Source organism: Cygnus olor, chromosome 2 (assembly GCF_009769625.2).
Source record: "Cygnus olor isolate bCygOlo1 chromosome 2, bCygOlo1.pri.v2, whole genome shotgun sequence".
Classification (NCBI taxonomy): domain Eukaryota; kingdom Metazoa; phylum Chordata; class Aves; order Anseriformes; family Anatidae; genus Cygnus; species Cygnus olor.
In genome coordinates, this window is record NC_049170.1 from 100,872,849 (window position 1) to 100,889,371 (window position 16,523).

General features: G+C 36.0%; 1 long non-coding RNA gene across 2 annotated transcripts; it reads right to left on the reverse strand.

Moving 5' to 3' along the window:
- Positions 1–2,686: 2,686 nt before the first annotated feature.
- On the reverse strand, positions 2,687–16,279 carry LOC121066236. Of its 2 annotated transcripts, none has more exons than XR_005817609.1 (3): positions 15,923–16,279; positions 14,811–14,880; positions 2,687–3,841 (listed from the first exon to the last, which is right to left on the reverse strand). It is a non-coding gene; the product is annotated as an uncharacterized LOC121066236 (long non-coding RNA). The 2 variants fall into 2 exon arrangements; XR_005817610.1 differs by having other exon boundaries at positions 16,045–16,221.
- Between the last annotated feature and the right edge of the window lie 244 nt (positions 16,280–16,523).

Consider the following 16,523-nt stretch of genomic DNA (forward strand, 5'->3'; position numbering starts at 1 on the left):
AGACTGTGGAGCTGTAAAAGGCATCTTTTTCCATGGGCCTGTTCACTCTCTAGGGCATCACAATCAACAGCAAATGCATTTGTTCAGTGTTTGTATAGGATTTTGTCAAAACATTGCTCTCATTCATGCACTTATTGTGCATATATATGTATACATGTATACAATACTTACTTTGTATACAAAGTGAGTCTGACAGAAGTGTCTTGGCACAAAATTTATACAACTTACTCCGCTGAAGCTAAAAAGTATTAATTACCTTTATCTTCTTTGGAGAACTAAATATACTCTGCTCTTCTTAAGAATAAACTGAAGTAGCATGTGCATTTGTTGCTCTGTTTTGTTTACTTGTAGTACATTAATGCCAGTAAAGTTTTTGTTTGTTTGTTTTTGTTTTTGTTTTATGTAAGATGTATATATTGAGACAGTTTTACAGAGCTTTATACAGGAGTGTAGTCTTACGTCAGAGAGACTGAGCATAGCTGACAGCCTTATAATTTTTTGAGTTTAGTAATAATTTATCAACTTGAATACCTAGAATTCTTGGCCATCATATGCTAATGTGGACTGTGGGATTATCTGTACCTATTTTTTAGGAGAAATAATTAAAAAAATAATAATAATACTTCTCTTACTAGGCCTATCACACAGTTTTTTTGACTGAAGCCACCTTAATTCCACTCATCTGTCTCTTCTTCATTCCTCTCCAAGAAAATACCTCTAAAATGTCTGGAATATGTGCACACTATAGATATATTCATAGATGTGAAGGAAATAGTGCATACATTCTAATGTGCATACATTAGAATACATTAGAATACAACCTTTTTCATTTCTTCTTCTCTGGGTACTTTTATATTAGGTAAGTTTTAACATAAAGGAAGAGACTCTAAAAGCAGGATATGTTCAAGTTACCAGCGTAAATCTGTTGGCAGATAAAGGGATAGGACGCATAAAAGGGCTAGGACCAGCAAGCTATGAGGCTCAGCGTTAATAAGTTTAACATTATCTTGGTACACCCAGTGATCTTTCCTGTACAGACAGTTGCAATTTGGGGTGGGAAAGGGTCAGCCTCCTGTGCTCAACAGTGCAAGCAGATCCTGGATGTTGTCATCTACTGATTCTCCTCCATTTGTTTTAATAAGGGTTTCACACTTTTTCATTTCAGCATTTTTCTTCATGAATCCCTGAGCTAGTTGAGATGCATCTATCTGCATCTCAACTATTAAACTTATGTTTGTTTAAACTTGCATATAAAGATAACTCTGTTTCTCTTATCTTGCATGGATTTAGGTCATACACTTCAATAGAAATTTTCTCCTTAAAAGTAAGTCAAGGTGATAAAAAGCTATGTTTCGTGACACTATTCCTAGGCTCTCAGAGAGAGGAACCTCTGGAAGACAGGTTAGGCTTTAGTATTAAAAAGCAGGCACACTGTCCATTCCAGCATTTTGGCTGTATTTGGCCTTCATCACAGATGAAAGTAGTGATTTGCCAGCTGCAGCAGCTAAATGTAGTATCATTCATCATCCAAAGTTTTTTATTTCAGTTACTTTAAGTCTTTATGTTCCCTTGGGAAAGCATTAATATTACCTATTGTAAAAATAAATAAACAAACAAATAAATAAATAAATAATAAAAAATAAATCATCTTGCTACTGTTGACTTTATCAATAACATAAATAAAACCAACATTTCTGTTTCTTAACAATTATGAACATTTTAATGTAGATTATCTATGTTATCTAAGTTCTTCTACTGCTCTTTAAATCCAGGATTACATTAAACAGCACTTTCCAAAGTAAAGTGTAATCAGTGATGATCCATGTATTGCATTATACTTGCACAACAACAACAACAGCAAAACTGTGCAACAGAAACGCATGACTAGTTGAAGATATCTACCTCAAACAACTAACAATAAATTTACCTGTAACAAACTTTGTTTTCCATGATCGACTCACACTTAGAGGCTTTGATTTTGGGGATCAGATAAGAAACAAAATTCTGAATTTACTTACAGTCCTCAGTGTAGATTGTAGGGAACAGGAAAAAGAGAGCAACTATTTTGAAGCTTTACATTTGTAATCCTAGAAAACCAAACTCAGAAACCTTTAGAATTATGTGGCTTATTTCTACCATATGAATCACTGATCAAAGCTCTTGATGTGAATGTTTAAACCTGGGCTCATTTGAAAGGTGAGACTGATGGGAAGCTAGGTGCATATTAACAGCAAATTAATAATCAAAAACAGTATGGACAATGAGAACATAGTTTCTCATACTTCAGAACTTCTGTTTCCCATTCCAGTAGGATTCAGAGCATGTGAAGGAGCACAAAAATTAGCCTGACCCATGGCCTTCAAGAAAGTACATGGAAGAAAAGAGCAAGGTTTCTGCTAGATTTTCCTTCTCCTTGAATTATAATGGATACCTTCCCGTTAATCTATAATTGCTAAGAGCATGAAAACCAAGCAGTATCGAAAGATATCTCATACAAGAATGCATAGGGTTATGTTCTATGTTTTATTTTTGCATTATGCAAGAATAAAAGCTAAACAAGCAACCCATATCAGCCCAGGCCTTGCAGTCTATCTAATTTTATTTTATTTATTTATTTATTTATTTATTTATTTATTAAGAGAACTGGCAATAGAATAAAACATAAGACTTACACATCCTCATTTAATTCAGTTTATTTATCTTTAGTAACAGCATTAAAAAGTAAGGCATGAATCCTGTATCTTCCAGAAAACTATTTTATCATCACAGGAAATGCCACAAAATGTTGTGAAGATCTTCATCATGGAAAGAGTTTAATGTATGTGTTTGAAATATTGCACATTTTTGTAGCTCCTTCTTTATGAATGTAGAGTGTTTAATGTCTTCTTTAAAACAAAACCAAGCAAACAAACCAAAAGAAACGTAGTGACTATCCAAGCATGTGAAAGTAGCCATATTCATCACTTAAATTCTTTAGCCACAATTATAATACAGAAATTCCTTAAGTATTGGTTTAGGAATTTCACCTCACATTTCTGTTGCTAGGCCCAGCTTCCCATATCTGGATATTAAAATGTAAAGGGATCTATACATTTCATTTTGTCTCCAAAAACTTTTATTCACTAAGGAGTACTAAACTCTTTTTTTTGTGCCTCTCTCTCATTGAAAAAGCGTTACTAAAACAAGCAAACAAACACACAAACTTAACTCCAATACCTTTGCTAATTAGCTCAAAATTTAAGAGGAAAATGCCCTATCTATATTTCCAGCTTTCATTCACAACTTGACAAAGTGAAAAGATTTATAAAAGCTGCCCTGCTGTTTGTCTCCAAACAGCTAACAATGTAAATATTTGAGAGAAATCACACTCATATTCTTTCAATTTTTCTCAATGTCCAGGATTCTTCAAATTCTCATTTGTTTTATCCAAGTGAATCTCAGATTTTATCCCCATACAAATAATACCCAATGGCACAATCTTTATCTTGTCATCCATCCTTACGTTTAATTGATTTCTGTGGGAATTACAGGTAGTAAGGGCTACAGTCTTGCATTATAGCATGCCTATAGGATCTAGTATGGGAATGTTATGCTAAAATATGAAATGCAGATTGCGCATGCCAAAGCATGTACACAGTGTCCCTTTCCTCATTGCCAAGTAGCAATATCAAATATCAAAATAGTTACAATCCCATCTCTCTGCTTTTCCCTTCACCCTCATGGCTCTTCAGTGAAGTCTCAGGGCTGAAGTTATATCCCTGACTTTCATCAGAGGAGTTTGTCTCATGTGCAGCCTGGCAGGAAGCAAGTCCTAATAATACAGTGTGAAGGCAAGATCAACCTGGAAATAAATTTGGAGATATTATTTATCTAAGAGATATCAAATAATCTTTCCTCTTATTGTATGGATGAGTGATTTGACACTCTGCAGCTGAATCTTGATGGACTGTGACAGAGACAAAACAATTTATTTTTTTTTTCCAGACTGGACTGATTACAGGCAGCAAAGAGAGAAAAACTGAACAGTCTTCAAGCCATTACTTGTCCTTTTTTTGCCCCAAACCAAATCTGTTGATTTTTATGAAACACTTTGCGTCTTCTGTCCCCAAATTACTTATGTCCACAAACTAAGCTTTAGAACACCATTGCCTGTATATTTGAAATCAGAATTTATTTCAGTGCTGCTTTTTTTTTTCCCCTCTCCAGGAACATTACAGTAGACTAACACAGAGACAGAATCATGATACTACCCAGGCTCATCCTTTATGTTACTTTTTCTGTCTGCTTCAAGCAGCTGGGGAAAAAACATTTCAAAGTTGTTGCTAAGTCTCACAAAATTTGAAATCTCTGTATTAGGCCAAAGGATATATGGCAAAACCTAAAGACAGACCAAAAATTAAAGTCTCAAACAGTGGTGGAGTCCATGTAGTGCCCCCCATAAATCAATATTTTCAGTAATCGTCAGCCAAGGAAAGCCTGCTCACAACATCTCAGTGAACAAGTCAGAACACCAGGCACCATTTTCTGTAGGTCTATAACTGTGTAAGGCTAAAGCCTTACTTTTTTTTTACTTTTTTTTTTTCCACTGTATTTCATTTCTGTCCATACCTGCAGCTTTTCAATAAGCTAGCAAAGAAGCACAGCTGCTCAAGCAACAAATTTAAGTCTTTCAAATTTAATACAGAAAAAATAAGATGTACACACAAAATATGGAAGGCTGTTGGGTCTAGTGAGGACATTTCTGTGTGCATTAGAGATCAAGAGAAAGCAGAAGCTCTGTCTGTTTCCTGCCTTATAGACATTTGTGGCACTGATAAGGTCTATGTACTGCTGAACTCTTCTTTAGGTTCAGGTAATGAAAATAATAAATGAAAATAATAAAATAACAGAGGATCAGGGAAACAGGAACATTACAAACAGTCAAATGTTAATAAATGAAATCTGAAGGAAGAACAAGAAGAAAAGGAGTAATGGCAAAGAAAAATAGACATTTTTTAAAAGAACAGTGAAACTGTATATTAAAAATGGGAGGAAAAAGTTAGGTCACCAGCAAAAGTTTTACTGGAGAACTGTGAAAAATTAAAAGATGACTAGTTTCCTTAACAGAGTCAAAGCAAACATTTTGTAGAAAGCTTTTTGTTCATGTTTTTTTGTTTGGTTGGTTTTTGGGGTTTGTTTTTTTTCCTCAAAGTGAGTGAACAATGTGCAAAACTGAAATGCTTTATTAAACTAAAAACCATAATGGATGCTTGGGGTATACTGTCCCTACAGTTTTCTGAAGATTGCTGCTTCTGATATTCAAGACTTGATCATCCTTTCCCGATGTTTTCTTCCAGTTGCTACTAATGCAGTTCTTCAGTGATAGAAATGGAGGAGACAAGTACTTTTAAATGAGGCTTTTAAGGATTTCCCTTATAATAAAAATTGAACAGTGTCAAGCAATGTATTTGTATTTTGCTCCTTTCTCCTCTATTCATGTTCTCTTTCTTTCTTCTTTTTGTGTGTGTGTGTGTGTGTGTGTGTGTTTGTGTGTGTTTGGTTGGTTTTGCTTTTGTTATTTTATTTTGCTTGTTGCTGGTTTTGTTTGTTTGTTCGTTCGTTTTTGTACCCTCTAATTTTAATTTCTGGTCATCTCCCTTCCCATCTTCAGGACTGAAGTGTAGCCTCTTCTTTTGGACTTCTGGTTATAATTCCTGTCCATTTTTATAGAATCATAGAATGGCTTAGGTTTGAAGGGACCTCAAAGATCGTTTAGTCCCAACCCCACATTTTAAATCCATTTATACTGTATATTTGAAGCATATTTGAAGCATCGGGTTTAATATGTGTACTTTTTGATGTTACCATATAGCGCTGTCTGCAATTCTAGCATAATGATTGAATCATGCAACTCCTTATCTACACTCCTTTCAGCTAAGATTTGATTATGAAAATGCTCGTAGCTGAATTTACTCAGATGAGTAACATCATCACATTCAGTAATACTCTACATAAAAATCAGATGATCACAGGCTTTTTACAGAAACAGGTTGTACATGAATAAACATTCTTTATATCTTTAAGGAACCAAATTCTCATGTCCTTAATTGAACCAATGTAAATTCTAAATCAAATACATCCTATAAAGTATCCTAGTATCCTCACCTCTAGCACAAATGGTTTCTATTCGAAGAAATAGCCCTTTGAAGCTTACTTCTATGTAGTCCTGAGGTCTGATCTAACAATTATCACACTTTTTTTTTCCCCCCACTGGTTTGTTCCTTTGAATGTTGGAGAATTTACAAAAAATTCTATTGTGTTTGGACACTTAAGTACGTGACTTATTCTTCAAAAAATAACAGTACAGTTCTCATAAACCAGAAGTTTATTAGTTTCACAGGTGACAATAGAAATTGCAGGTCCTTTGTGAGGAGTTCACTTTCTATTGAAGCTGAAAATACTGTGTTAATGGTGATCAAAGCGCAATATGTCCAGCCGTGGGCTATAGGAGAACGTTAATTTTCTGAGATCATCCCCTTTCCCCTTCCCTCCCATTTCTGTTCTGTTCTCTCCCTTTCTGTTCCTCGCCTCTCTGCTCCTTTCCTCTTCCCTCCTTTTCTCTCCTTTCCTCTCTTTTCCCTCTCTCCCCCTCTCCCCTTTCCTTTTACCTTTCCTTAACTTATATCAGAGAGCATTCCGATAGTATTTGTGACAGCCTGCTTAAAAAGAGAGAAGACATTTGGTTATTCAGCCTCTTCCTTTCCAGGAGCTGCTGACTCCCTTGTGGCAGTAAGAGCCACCTTCAGTTCTGCCTGCATCACCCCTCCTGTGCCAGGGACAAGAGCACAGGGTAGACAAAATGTCATGTAGCTGCCCAAGTCATCCTTTCAGTCCTTCCATCATTCAGCCATATCAAAACTATTATCTTTGTCTTGTGAAGCTATCAATGGCCCATAAATGTATATGTTCTCAGCATGACTTAAATTTCTTAGCACTTTTTTTTTCCCAAATAACAACTTAGAATTTATCAAAAAATACAACAGAGCTGTGATATTACTAATTCAGACTAAGTTGCTTAGCTCTAATGAGCCAAAAAAAAAAAATCTCACTTTTATTTCATGAATGCAACAGTCTATAAAAGTTTCTAGTGTGCATACCTTAGCACTCATTTAAAACTCCAAATGAAAATTGGATCTGTATTTCTATTAACACAGTTATGTAACTGTAACAAAGTCTGTGAGACTGCATGAATGACATTCTTTATAAAAGAAATGGATATTTGGTTTCATAAGCTTTATATTAGATTTAGAGTTTATTCCAATGAAGTCTCTCAACCACATTAGCAAATATATATATATATATATATTTGTTATGTTTGTATTATTATTTTTAAAGTCCAAGCTATTTGGAATCTCCATTAACACCTGGATTTGTGTGCTACAGATAGTCCCATTTATAGCTGCTACTATATGCTGTTACTGGCATCAGTCCTGCAATTAAGTAGTCTAAACTGGATCAATGGGAAAAAAATATGTTATAGTTAAAGACTCCTAAACAAGGCAAGATAGAGTAGTAGACCTTTTAGTATATTTTCACTCTGATTCCTTCATCTCTTCAGTAATACAAATGGCTTCCTTTGTCACCGGAGTCAAGAGACATTTTCCATTATAAGAATCAATTTTTATTTATTTCAACTCCACACAATTCAAACTGTTTAGCTGTCCTTCTGATTCAGCATCTGTCTGAGAGATCATTAAAAATAAAATATAATTATTTTATATTATTTGCCAGGTGTATGGTAGCAAAAATGCAATTTTTTTCCCACTACAAAATTCTGGCAGGTTTATTTATGATAAACTTCGGTGCTTTGCCTTGTTTAAGGCAGGAACTAGACTTCAACATGAAGAGTGTCCTTTGTGTCAGTAATATTTCTTGTACAAAACCAATACAAAGTCTTTAAATAAGAAATTTTAAAAATTAATGTATTGAGACAGTAAGTTTTTGTTTGTTTGTTTGTTTAACTTGGAACACTTCGGAGATTTTAGGGAACTGTTCTGATAGTTTTATTTATCCTCACAGTTCCTTTAGATGAGTAGTATGCAAATGCATACACACAAAATAATCCACACCTCTTAGATCATTTGCCATTTCCTTAAGGCTCCAGTTTGCTTTACCTAACTGCAATGGGCTTCCTTTAGCACCACTGGGTATGACAGTAACTTATACTTTTGAAAGACAGGATAAACTGCTTCATTTTGACTGTTCACTAGCAATTGTTCACAAAGGATATTAATACAAGATAGCTTGTGTGTTCTGAATCCCTGCCAAGATTACTTAAGAACAGTTTCCTCCTGCAGTCATGTCCCAGAGCTACAGGATGCTTAAATGTTTGAGCTAGGTATATCCTAAAGTTAACTAAATGATTGCCTGTTATTTTCCATGGAGCTCTACTTTTAATCAGCATGTGGGTAAGAAGGGAGATTCTGCATTATGCTGTAAAAACGAACAAACAAAAAACCCACAAACATAATCAAAGAGGTTTTTGTCAGACCTTTAACTTGTATATTTTCAGAATATGATAGCCAAGTAGTGAATAAAACGATAAAACCCACAATAGGGAAGGCATGACAATCTGTTACAGATGGAAAACTGAATGAATACTACCCTTACCAAGAAATAAATTTTATTTATTTATTAACCTCTAATTCATGACCTTGTAGCCTTGATGGTGTTCTTTCAGCATAAGATACCATGTACGATTTACATGTAACCTAGGTTTTCAAGTTTCAGAGATGGGTGTAATCCTCATAGAACAGAAAGGAGGGTTATTTCCTGGCTGTGGTGAAACCTCTTCAGTTTACCAATGAATCCTTTATTAAGATATTATAGCAGTTGTATTTCCTAAGAAAACTTTCAAAAAACACCTAAAAATAAATCTTCTGGAGAACTGCTGTTCAAAGTCCTGTGTTTTCCTAAGTCCCTTGATTTTACCCTTTCTCTAAATGACACATTAGCTAAATTAAAGTATGAAGAAGCATGTACTGCTGCTTTTTCTGCAAAGAACACTTTTGAAACCTGACATATGATTCATCCTTCTCCCCCATTTAGAACTTTGTATAGTTCCTAATAAATTTCCTACATAACCAAGCAATGCCTTTTTGTTTAGAAGTGTAATGAAGCTCTCTATGATATGGACAGTTGAGAAAAGCTGTTATTCAATTGCCATTCTTGAAGAACCTACCCTGCAAATTTTGTTTGGACAAAGTTGTCTCATGTTTTACAAGCTCTCTAAGGAATACATTATGACATGATATGCAGACTGTTTCTCCACAGCACAGATTAAGGTGAAATGCAATTTCACCATCATATGTCCAGGACACTATTTAAGTTGTAGGAAGCTGCCTTGTCCAAGACAAAATCTAGCCTGCCTATAGTCAACAGAGAGATAGTCATCCCTGAGAGCCATCATATCATTCTAAGACACATGCCTAAGGTAAATCATACACTTTTCTGTACAAGAACATCTCAAATTACTCTGTAGAAACCACAGGTGATTAAATATTTAAACAGTTTATCTTCAGATGATTAAACTGGAGTGTGGTGGGGTGGGGGTGGGAGCGTTGTATGGAGTACATTTCTATTCTCAACATTCAGCCCTTTTTCTCCATAAAGGAAAGCTTCAGTGAAATGCCATATCTTACAGTACCACATACTAAATGTCCCTTTGTGAAAGTTATGTTTTTTTGTTGTTGTTGTTTTTTGTTTGTTTTATTTTTTTAAATAAAGCATTTTAACTAAATCATTGCAAGTATTTCTTTAAAGGTCACCAAGGAAAACAAGAGAATATATAACATATTTTAAATGTCACAGCATTGAAAATTAATAGTCTGCAGATAGAGCCTGTATTGATGTCATATAGATATTGTTCATTATGTTACACACAAATGCAACTGCTTTCTCTTACTTGCAAAATTGTATATCAAAATTAAGTTATGTCCTGTTAACAACTAAACTGTTGAAAAAGACAGGGACAAAAATTGACAAGTGATTTAATGTCAATTACTTTTGAGAGAGAAAAGCACAAAGATTTTCCTCTTCTGCTTGTATTTCTCCCATTATTTTTGAAAATGTATTCTATTTGAAAACATCAGGAATACTGCAGGGAGAGCCATTTGCTATGGGGAACTCCAAATCTATATAATCAATATTCAGGAGTATAAGTGCTTTCTCTAAACACTAGAGGGGACATAGAAATTAAAATGAGTACCAACAGTGCTTCCTTTTTTTTTTTTTTTTTCCCTTTTGTTGTTGTTTGTCTTGTTTGTCTTTTATTTGTTTGCTTTTTGCTCTGTGCAGGATCTTATGTGGCATTCATCATCTCTCCATTCAGTTCTGTACTAAACAAGGGGGAAACATAGTCCCCAGCATATATTTTGGGAAGAAAGACAGAGAGAAATTACTTGCCCAAAGTCCTGCAACAGATCTGTAGGAAAGTCACACTTCCCAAGTAATACTCTTAGTGGAGTGTATTAATGACAAACCACTAAACATCTCTGTTTCAATGATTCAGAGGTCCCAGTCACAAACACCCAAAAAAGCACTGTAGGAGCAGAAACAACAGAGTTCTTTAAGGTTTATTTGCACTTTTGTGTTCAGTTTTTGTAATATGTATCGTATTCATAATAGTAGATGTGGTGACACTTCCTGTGAGGAAGAAGATTGCAGCAAGCAGTGCATCTCTGAGTTTGTGCTTTTTGTTATCACTCTTCCAATACCCTTGATTTAGGGTTCATACTTGGCTCTAGCAAATCTCTACAGAACACATACCAGAAATACAGGCTATGCTTGGGGAGAGATTGTGACCCCACATAAATTGTTTTTTATATGGGAACACTTTATATTCAAGCCTTGCTCCAGGATGAAAATCCTTCCTAGCAGTTAGAAATTTAAACAGAGAAAGAAAACACAAGATCTGACATCAGTCTGAGTTATGCCCACAGACCTACAAGGAAATATAATTTGGAATGTGCTACTTTACAAGACCACTTACTTGCTATAAATAAAGCTCATTTGCTTTACTGGCATAATTGGGGTAGAAATGCAAACATTCCCCATCATTTTTTTTCTCCCCCTAATAAATATAGCATAGTGCAATGGCTGTCTGATAGCCCACAATAGAAACTAGAAACTCTTTACCAATTACAGTATAGGATATAAATATTGACAGTTCTGAGACATGACTGCTATATCTGTTTTAGCAAAAATAATAGCATAGTAGATAACCTCAATGAAAGGTAATGATAAACAAGCGCTGGTAGGTTTCTTGCAGAGGTCTGCATTACAGCTACTGTCATTCACTGAAAGACTCCATGAGAATCTTTTATTTCATGTTTTTTACAAGTGATTTGTTAAAAACACATCTCCCTGTAAAGAGAAAGATGCAAAAAACATCAAAAATAAGGCAGCAGAAGCAAAGGTACAAACAGAACATGACAAAAATCTTCCAAAATTGTCATCTTATAAACCATAATTATACTGGATTATTCTACAAAATACCCACAGAACCAGGGTACCCGATGGCAAAATTTCCAGGAACATCAGTGGCTGAAATCTTCCATTTCTTATATAATCACTTGTGTATTCTTCTACTCCCCCCACTCCTCGCCCCCCCCCCCAAAAAAAAAAAAAAAAAACTTTTTCTGTATTAGCAATCATAACAAATTTACACCTGCATTCTTCAAATTCAGATTTATTGTCTCTGATATATTTTGAAATACCTGTGGAATAAAAGAATAACTAGAGATCTGTATTGGCTTTGTAACATGGCAAGGTTTTGGTAGCAGGGGTGCTGCATGGGTGGCCTTGGTGAGCAGAGCCCAGCAGCTGCCCCATGTCAGATCAGAGCTAGCTCCAGGTGACTCCAAAAGGGACCCGCTGCTGGCCAGAGTTGAGTCAGTGAGTGATGCTGGCCGGGCCTCTGGGAGAACTGATTGAAGAAAGGGAAAAAAACCTGCAGCAAAACTGCAGCTGGTAGAGTGAGGAGTGAGAACCAGCCCAGCAGACCCCAAGGTCAGTGCAGAAGGAGGGCAGGAGGTGCTCCAGGCACACAGCAGCAGTTCCCCTGCAGCCTGTGGAGAGACCCCTGGTGGAGCAGGCTGTCCCCCTGCAGCCCATGGGTCTCACATGGAGCGGATCGCCATGCTGCAGCCCGTGGAGGAGCCCCTGCTGGAGCAGGTGGATGTGGCCTGGAGGAGGCTGCGGCCCACAGAGAGCCCCCGCAGGTACAGGCCCCGGGCTGGAGCTGCAGCCCGTGGAGAGGAGCCCACACAGGAGCACGGGGTCTGGGGGGAGCTGCCACCCTTGGGGGACCTGTGCTGGAGCAGTTTGCTCCTGATGGATGGACATAGAAGGGGGTGGATAAGGGGTGAAGGTGGTTTTAGTTTCCTTTTAGTTTCTCACTGTTCTAGTCTGCTAGTGGTAGGCAATAAATTATATTAGTCTGCCTAGGTTGAGTCTGTCTTGCCTGTGATGGTAATTGGTGAACGATCTCTCTGTCCTTATCTCAACCCTTGTGCCTTTTCTCCATCATATTTTCTCCTCCTCTTCCTTTGAGGAGTGGAAGTGAGAGAGCATTCTTGTAGAGTTTAGCTCTCCATCAGGGTGAAACCATCACAAAAGCACCTGCTTAACCATCTCACAGCAGCTCAGGTGATGTGTTACACGTATGCTCTATGTTTGTTTGTTTGAATACTACACTGAATGTTTGCATTAGTCCAGCATATTTTTCCTTGCTCCTATTCACTCTTAGTTACACTTCCAGATAATTAAAAAAAAAAAAAAAAAAAAAAAAAAACAGAGGGAAGTAGAGCAGAGAGCATATTTTGCTAGTGAACCAAGGATGTTAGTTTCAAATTTGCTCCAAACAATAAATCAATCAGTGAGTGTCCAAATGCCTTTCTTTGGCTGTTGAAGGTGGGTGAATGTGATGCCAATTCTTCTCTAGCTACAAAGCCTGTCTTAACCACCAGCATGTCTTATCTACTTACCAAATTTGCCAATAAGTCTGTTCGAGATAAATTTTAGAGCATTATGTTACAGAATGCTTATGCACAGAATTGTTCTCAGCAGTGCTTAATAAAATAAATTTATTAATTTAAAATCAAGAAACTATTTTTTGCAATAACATCATCCTGATTTTCTTTTCTAAACCCTTAGCTGTGGCATTATGAAACATCAAAACATCATAAAATGTCCTAAAAATACAGACTTGTAAGTCACCATTTAAAGGTCTAAGCTCATTTTACAATTCAAATTTCACTTTTTTTTTTTTTTTTTTGTAGTAAGTATTTGTTTTCATTGGTGACGAGTCCCAGCTTCCTTAGGCAAGAAGATGATTTGGAGCATTGTCTGTATGGTAAGATATACACCATTTTCTCTAAGACTGCTATGGACATGAGGGTGACACAGCTGTAGTCCCAGGCTTCCGCTACACATGACAAGGGGAAAATTGAAAACAAGCCTGGTACTCCTAGCCCAATGGCTCATGAGATTCTCCACCATTTATTTGTCAGGAGAACAGGAATGATATGCAGATCACAGATCAAATGAACAGCAATGAATTTCAGGAGAATGCAAAGGATATCAAAGAGCATCTGGGGGCTTCCTATTAATAATTTTAAAATAATAATAAATTTTTTAAACTTATGTAAAAGAAAGGTTCATAAATTAAGAATGATATGGTTTATGACTGGTAGAACTATACAACAGACATGAAAGCTGAAGAAGAATTAGAAAGTTAAGTATTGGTTTCATTACAATAATTTGCACTCAAAGCTTTGACAGTATGTTAAGAGCAGTGTCAGCTCCATAAAAGCCATCTGAGCAAAACACGGACTTTTCTTTGTAAGTCATTGCCACACAGATGTGTTCCTCAGAATGACAACACCATGCATACCGTCCAGTGTTTCTTCACTTGGCTAAGTGTTTATTGTCATCTCAGTATGTTCACAATCATTCTGCCTGTCCTGGTTTTGGCAGAGATAATTTTCTTCATAGTGGCTGTTTTGTTGCCATGTTTTGAATTTAGGAGAAAAAAAAAAATGATAGCACACTGATGTTTTAGTTGTTGTTGAGCAAAGCATACACTTCTTACAGCTTACAGCTTCTCATACTTCCCTGCCAGCACAGGGCTGGGGGTGCACAAGAAGCTGGGAGGAGACACAGCCAGGACAGCTGACCCAAACTGGCCAAAGGGATATTCCACACTATATGGCATCATACAGAACAATAGAAACAGAGCAGGGTGGCCACTGGTTAGGATCTGGCTGGGCATTGGTCAGCTGGTGGTGAGCAATTGCATTATGTGTCACTTGTTTACTATCACTATGATCACTATGTATCACATATATAATAATAAAGCATTATTATTATTATTAACATTATTTTTATCCCTTCCTTTTCTGTTGTATTAAACTGTCAAACTTGTCTCAACCCACAAGTTTTACCTTTTTCCGGATTCTCTCCCTCCATCCCAACTGGGGGGAGTGAACAAACAACTGTGTAAGGCTTAGTTGTCTGCTAGGGTTAAATCACAACACTGTTTCAGTGTTTGTTTTTTTTTTTAATTATAGTGGATGCATTGAAAGGATATAGCACTGGGTGAGAAGTTGAATGAAGAAAAATAGTGTGAGGATGGCTGCATGCACCTTAAAGACAGAAACACAACTTCCACAAAAATTTCAGCTCTGTATATGTATACATTTATAAGTAGTTAACTGATCTACACATTTCTTTGTGTGCTCTGAACAGAAATAGGTGTAATGTAAGAATACCTCAGGTCTGCCTGAAAGCATTGGATCTCAATGCTAGTTGTCTTTATGGGATTTTGTAGACATGGGACACCTGGAAAACAGCAATAAGATAAAGACAAGAAAATGAACACTGTAAAGCACTAGGTACATTGCTAAATTGAACTTAACTGTTGTAGAGATGGAGATACGATAAAACCTTGTATAACAAACCCCTTTGTTAATTTTTTAGTTCTACTGCAGAGCAGTTTTAACTAGAATATGAAAGCTAAATCTGTCAGGTCCACTCTCACAGTCAATATTAGTTGCGCAACAAGAACAAATATCGAAGAGAGAGGTTGGAATATCACCATACACTTCTGGTTGCATGGGTCTCAGCCTGATTGAAAAGTACATCATAATATATTATAACAATAACATTTTTTTCCTATTTGGAACTCTTTTAAACAACATACTTGCATCTGCAGAGGTTTCTTACTCCTTTTTTAAATGACTGTAAAACATTCTCAAATCTAGCTAGACATCAAATGAAAAAAATTGGTTTTGGCTTTTTTCCAGTGTGAGAAAATGCGCACAGCAGAACTAGGGCAACAAAGAATCATTTTGTCTTAATGAAAAATATATCTTTCTCTCACCTCCCTCTTCAAGTGCTTGGCACTGCTAAAATGGTTTTGCTGTTTGTGATATAATACACAGGCTCAAATTTGCTGACTACAAATATCTTTTCAGGACTATTTGTCATATTAGTTGAGAAAAAAAAAAATCAACCTTTAAATCAACCTTTCAGAAAATGATCTCCCCCCCCCAGTGACACATTTAGTCATTGAGAGTTCTTAAAAGTCAGTAGCATTATTCACATGAGTAAGTACTGTAAAATTCTTGCAGTGTGAAATTATTTATCTATGTGACAAGAACAGAGATTTTATATTTTGGAATTTCACAGTCACCAATAAAATGGTTTCAAATATTACAATTGATTATTTTTTCTTCCATAAGAAAAGGAAAAGAGGAGAAAAATTAATATGTGGAATAACTAAAAGAATAAATATTGTCTCTTTCCATTAGGGGGAAAACAAACAAACAAACAAACAAAAAGTGGTGAAATATTTTGTTCAGAAGCCTGAAAAAATACATACCTGATTTCAAGATACTTCCTCCCTTTTGCTCCATTGGTGTACTTTAGCCAAAGAAAGAGACAGAAGCTCTACATGAAAACAATATGGCTTGCCAACAGGGTAGGAGAAATAGACTGCAATACCTGTGTTGGAACACAGTGTCCGAAGGCATTTTTCTCAGCATAGAGTTTCAACAGTCAGGTCTTTTTTCAAAGCTTAAGACAAGGAAAACATTGAAACTTATTTCTTAGAGGAGAAATTTCTTATTTCTTAGAGGAGAAAAGCTGAAGTACCAAAAGGCTGAAGTACCAAAGTATAGATTAAAATGATACAAGTAAATAAAAAAGGAAGAAAGAAAATATATAAATTTGGTACAAAAAGAAAGATTGGAGTAAATTTCAAGCACAAGCTCTTGAAATTGAAAGATTTCTAAAAGGGACCTTCTTTAAATAGAAATAATTAGCCAAGTGCCCTTAATTCAATAAATGACAAAAAGAAAAAGTATCAGCACAGTTTCTTTTGAAAAACAATGCTCTGCCACTTTGTTTGCAACTCTCTATTTAACTTATACTCTTCATCTCAAAACATCTCTGCTGAGGTTCCATAAATTATTCTTCAACGT